Source organism: Eptatretus burgeri, chromosome 2 (genome assembly GCF_056783735.1).
Source record: "Eptatretus burgeri isolate ZD-2024b chromosome 2, Ebu_testis_v1, whole genome shotgun sequence".
NCBI lineage: Eukaryota > Metazoa > Chordata > Myxini > Myxiniformes > Myxinidae > Eptatretus > Eptatretus burgeri.
The window spans coordinates 40,614,188-40,620,187 of NC_140962.1; the positions used below are offsets into that span (position 1 = coordinate 40,614,188).

Genomic DNA, 6,000 nt, shown 5'->3' on the forward strand with positions numbered 1-6,000 from the left:
CCCCACGATTGACGTCACAATTCTTCTTCGTTTGGTATGACGTCACAATCGACGCTGGGGACCTGAGTATGTGCCTTTTCAAGGTTTGATATTGTTGCAGATTCGCGCCCGCCGGCGTGCAAACGGCCACGAGACTCGAATCGCGGCACATCGCCCACCGGACGGACAATCCCGTCGTGACCCTCTCGGACTAACGCCGGGAACTAGTCACGGGTGGGCCTTTCGGCCTCACCACGATCGTGCCAATCGGCCCCCCGCGTGGGATAGGGTTGCTCGCCAAATTCGACCTTCCTAAGTACCCACACGGAGGGTAGACCGGGCGATCGCACCTCGCCGCAGGTCGACTTCGGACACGGGCCACTTTAAGCGACCCGTTCCGTACTATCGGGATAACCGAGCTGTGTTATCGTCAACCTCGACGGTTCGATTAATTATTGGGCGTATTTAGCCCACGACCAACCCTTTACGTGAAGTAAGATGGAGATTCAATAAAAGAAAAGACGAAGCGAAACGGGAAAAACAGTTCAACATAAAGCACATTTATTCCGCGGCAAACGGAAAGCACACATATACAATCACAACAATTATGCACCAAAAGCAAATGTAAAAGTAACACGACAATTCTGCACAAAAAGCAAATGCAATAAAAGAGACATAATGCAGATCTACTACCGACTACGCGAGCACACGGCAACACTTACACAGTTTTACTTCACAGACGGCGCCGACAACACATATACTCCAAAGCAAAAGAAAAAAGGGGCCACCCTCAACGATAAGGGGGCAGACGGGCCTGGGGCCGAGACCGCGTCGAGCCTACCCGTCTGGTGATGAGCCGCAAAATGGCGGCGGCGCCCCGACTCCGCGGGCCTCGCTGGCACTGCCTGGAATGGGGTGGGAATGGGGCCCCCTTCTCACACTATCTCAGCGCAGGGGGAAACAGGGGGGGGGGGGTTGTTGATGCTCGGGGGAAAGAGGATATCTGGCTGGCTTGGGTCCCGCGACGAGCGACTCCACTGCGACCTCGACCGCGTTCCCGGCCTCCCCTCTCCGCAGCTCCCCGACTCTGACACGAGCGCAGACCTCCACAAAGCTTCTTGGCTTCTCCAGCCTCTCCGGACCCCGACAGACACTCTCTCGACTGATTTCGCCGCCGCCACAACTCTCCAACTCTTTTCTCTTCTCAACTCTCAAGTCTTTCCAACTGCCAACTCTTCAATTCTTCCCAACTGCTCAACTCTTCAACTCCTCCCAACTGCCCTGATTCGCTCCGCGCTCGGCGCTTTATAGTCCGACAGGAGAAATCATATGCAGATTTTTGGATCAGGAACGGCTCGGGGGCGGAGCCACGCTCCCCCATTGGACGGAGGAAAAGTGGGCGTGAATCATTCTTGATCCGCGAATCTGCATATAGCGATTATACTCCGACGCGCCTGGAGGCGGGGCCAAATCGCCCCACGCTCGCTGATAGGACGGAACAGAAGTGGGCGTGAATCATTCTTGATCCAATTTCTCGGAAAGGCTGGTGTTTTTGCACCCGCTGCTCGGTGCGCGCCCTGTACGAGTCCAGTATCGGTGCCCACAAGCGGCGTGGGAATGGCGGTGATGCGATGGTTGCGAGGGCGAGTTGTGACGGTAAAGGTCGTGGCTGTTGGCGTTGCTGTTGTTGTGAAGCGGCGTTGCGGTTGGTGGTTGGTGTGTGAAAGCGGTTGTGGAGAATGTGGATGTTGTGAAGGCGGTTCTGGAGAAGGTGGCTGTGGTGAAGGCGGTTCTGGAGAAGGTGGCTGTGGTTGTCGAGATGCGGTTGGTGGTGGTTGTGGTGTTAGTAATGGCGGTTGGTCCAAAATAAAGATAGTAAAAGAAAAACTGAATTTTTTAGTAAAGATAGTAAAGAAAACCTGAATGGTGGTTTGCGAATTTCCTCAACCACAACAATATTAATCGGACAAACGTTGCCCAAGTTATGGCCATTTAATTACCAAACCAATGACAGGACACGGTGCTATGACATTACGAATGATGTCACAATTAATGTTTATTTATTTGTTTTTTGTTTTTTTGTGAATACATTTACAGAGAGAGGAGCGAGAGAGGAGGGGGGGAGAGAGGAGGGGGGAAAGAGGGGGGGAGAGAGGAGGGTGAGAGAGGGGGAGAGAGGGGGAGCAAGAGAGGGGAGGGAGAGAGGGGAGGGAGAGAGGGGAGGGAGAGAGGGGAGGGAGAGAGGGGAGGGAGAGAGGGGAGGGAGAGGGGAGGGAGAGAGGGGGTGAGAGAGGGGGGGCGTCACAATTCAAGAGAGGGGGAGAGAGGAGGGGGCGAGAGAGAGGGGCGTCACAATTCTTCTTCGTTTGATATGACGTCACAATTGACGCTGGGGACCTGAGTATGTTTCCCAGTTGTTTCCCAAGTTATGGCCATTTATGATACGGTTGGTCCGATCTAATTGAAAAAATGCCCCAATGCAGTCGTCGTTTACGAGAGCGAAGGAACGAAGCTGCACATATCGGCACGCCTCACCCACGAGAGAGGGTACTGGCACGAGAGAGGGGGAGAGAGGAGGGGTGAGAGGGGGGGATGAGAGGGGTGGGGGGATGAGAGGGGGGGTTGAAAAAATGCCCCAATCCAGTCGTCGTTTACTCACCTACGGGCACGCACCTACGGGCCCGCACTAGTCGATCTATAATTCCAGCAGTGTGCGTACGTGCCTGTCTGTCTGTCTGTCTGTCTGTATGCTGCCGCTGTTTCTCGACAACCACCGGTCCTATCTGATTGAAACTTGCCAGGAATATTTCCGGGGCCCCGCGGATGTGCCTTTTCAACGTTTGATATTAATCGGACAAGCGGTTCCCAAGTTACGGCCATTTATCTGTCGACCAATGACAAGACACGGTACTACGACATCACGAATGACGTCACAATTAATGTCTGTTTGTATTTTGCACGATTGACGTCACAATTTTTCTTCTTCGTTTGGTATGACGTAACAATCGACGCTGGGGACCTGAGTATGTGCCTTTTCAAGGTTTTATATCGTTCTTCATCCGTTTCAGCTGTTTCCCAAGGTTTGAAAGCTGTTTTTTCCTTAGGTTTGAATTAATTGTTGTGCTTGGTAGACATTTGTGAATACATTTACAGAGAGAGGGGTGAGAGAGGAGGGGGGAGTGAGGAGGGGGGAGAGAGGAGCGAGGGGCGAGAGGAGCGAGAGAGGGGCGGGAGAGGGGGCGGGAGAGGGGGCGGGAGAGGGGCGGGAGAGGGGCGGGAGAGGGGGCGGGAGAGGGGGCGGGAGAGGGGGCGAGAGAGGGGGCGAGAGAGGGGCGAGAGAGGGGGCGAGAGAGGGGGCGGGAGAGGGGGGCGGGAGAGGGGGCGGGAGAGGGGGCGGGAGAGGGGGCGGGAGAGGGGGGCGGGAGAGGGGGCGGGAGAGGGGGGCGGGAGAGGGGGGCGGGAGAGAGGGGCGGGAGAGGGGGGCGGGAGAGGGGGCGGGAGAGGGGGCGGGGAGAGGGGGGCGAGAGAGGGGGCGAGAGAGGGGGCGAGAGAGGGGGGCGAGAGAGGGGGCGAGAGAGAGGGGCGAGAGAGAGGGGCGAGAGAGAGGGGCGAGAGAGAGGGGCGAGAGAGAGGGGCGAGAGAGAGGGGCGAGAGAGAGGTTGAGAGAGAGAGAGTGGGCGTCACAATTCAAGAGAGGGGAGAGAGGAGATCAAGAGAGGAGGGGGAGAGAGGAGGGGGAGAGAGGAGGGGGAGAGAGGAGGGGGAGAGAGGAGGGGGAGAGAGGAGGGGGAGAGAGGAGGAGTGAGAGGAGGGGGAGAGAGGAGGGGTGAGAGGGGGAGCGAGGGAGGGGCGAGGGAGGTGGCGAGGGAGGGGCGAGGGAGGGACGAGGGAGGGGCGAGGGAGGGGCGAGGGAGGTGGCGAGGGAGAGGCGAGGGAGGTGGCGAGGGAGGTGGCGAGGGAGGTGGCGAGGGAGGTGGCGAGGGAGGCGGCGAGGGAGGTGGCGAGGGAGGGGCGAGGGAGGGGCGAGGGAGGTGGCGAGGGAGGGGGACGAGGGAGGGCGAGAGAGGGTGGCGAGAGAGGGTGGCGAGAGAGGGTGGCGAGAGAGGGTGGCGAGAGAGGGTGGCGAGAGAGGGTGGCGAGAGAGGGTGGCGAGAGAGGGTGGCGAGAGAGGGTGGCGAGAGAGGGGGCGAGAGAGGGGGCGAGAGAGGGGGCGAGAGAGGGGGCGAGAGAGGGGGCTAGGGAGGGAAGAGGGAGGAGGCGAGGTAGGAGGCGAGGGAGGGAGAGGGAGGGGCGAGGGAGGGGCGAGGGAGGCGGGCGAGGGAGGGGCCGAGAGAGGGGGTGAGGGAGGGGGCGAGGGAGGGGCGAGGGAGGGGCGAGGGAGGGGCGAGGGAGGGGCGAGGGAGGGGGGCGAGAGAGAGGAGTGAGAGAGAGCAGCGTCACATTTCTTCTTCTTCTTCATTTGATATGACGTCATAATTGACGCTGGGGACCCGAATATGTTTCCCAGGTGTTTCCCAAGTTATGGCCATTTATGATACGGTTGGTCCGATCTAATTGAAAAAATGCCCCAATCCAGTCGTTGTTTTTGAGAGCGAAGGAACGAAGCTGTACATACTGGCACGCACCTACGGGCCCGCACTCGTGTGGCTGAAGCACTCAAGAAAGCATTCCATAAGAGTCGAACACATACGACAAGCCAGGTACATCGAACCACTGTGAGTGATCCCAAGGATAAGCGACGTCAACGCTGGTATATATATCAAGGAAAAGAGGACGTCGTTGGAAACACCATTCCGGATGTCGGCCGCTGTGTTTTCCTTCGAGTTTACAACACTCACCTCCACCCAGTACTCGTCCTGTCGAACCTTTGTCAGCCTACTTCGTCGTCATATTTCCTAAACGTTTCGTGAACGGAAAATCTTTGAACATCATCATCATTTTAATAACCGTCATTCACATTAAAAGCTTGTAGCAAGCTCCAGCTCGGGCGGAAATAAACATTTTATTGTCTCCAAGCCTTCAGCATCGTGAGCGCGTTCTTTTCCCCCCAAAATCGAACAACCTCGGGGCCCCAAGTTTATCTTTACCTCACAAAAACGAAAGTACATCAAGTTTTAAGAATGGAGACTTTTACAAGAACGAGCCATCATCGCTTTCGACGAAATAAAAACAAACTCACAACGGACGAGGAGGCGAGTCTCAAAATAAAATCCCGGCATGCATCACGCCTCTCGTGTTCGCTTGTTGTTGTTGTTGTTTTTGAAGTTGTCACGTGACCCGTTTTATTTATATATTTCCCATTAACCGTTGATTCCGCCGACTTGACAAGTGTCGTGCTGTCCTCCTCTGTATTCACGGTAACTGTTTAAAATCCGTGCCTCTTGCACCGTGTGCGGTATGCTTGTGTGGTGGGCACCAAGTAATACAGTCCATCTGAACCCTTTCGTCTTGTGTCTCCTCTGTAAAAATCATTTCTTCCAGCGAGGGACTCTTCAAATGTGTCGAAAGTGTCTCTGATCCGGGTCGTGGATCCTGACTGTTGTTTGTCGCTCCTCCTCTCACAGTTCTGGCCCAATTACATGTCGACTTGTTTCCTGCCCCCCCCACCCCCACGTTTTCCAGTGCACCGAGGTGTTTTGAATTAGCAGAATGTTTTTGCTTCATGCGTGTAACCCAGATTATGTATTTTTTTTCTGACACAGAGCTGTCATTTGCTTATACACCTCCAAAACAAAGGTATGCGTCAGAAGAATGTGTTCCATCCATCCATTGGGACCATACTCTGTGCAGAGCATTGGTGATGCCTAAACAGTCCGATTGGGTACAATCATGGACGGATCAACACTCCGACACAGGATACCAGCAAGCTGGTACTCATTTTGCCGACCTCAGAAGGATGACAGGCAGAGTCAACCCCACCTGGTATAAATTGAACAGCCGAGGGGAATTTGAACTCAGGATTCGGCTAATTTTAATGAACCTTCTAATTCGTGGATTCGGCTAATTCAGCGACACCCATTG

The 6,000-nt window shown here is 55.6% G+C and overlaps 1 long non-coding RNA gene across 2 annotated transcripts in view; it reads right to left on the bottom strand.

Annotated features, from left to right (window-relative positions):
• The window catches only part of LOC147031875 (uncharacterized), a 213,392-nt gene extending 208,181 nt beyond the window's left edge, over positions 1-5,211 (bottom strand). For both annotated transcript variants that reach the window (XR_015054743.1, XR_015054745.1), the window contains exon 1: positions 5,159-5,211. This is a non-coding gene — a long non-coding RNA (uncharacterized LOC147031875). The remainder of the gene's footprint in view (positions 1-5,158) is intronic.
• Positions 5,212-6,000: the final 789 nt, after the last annotated feature.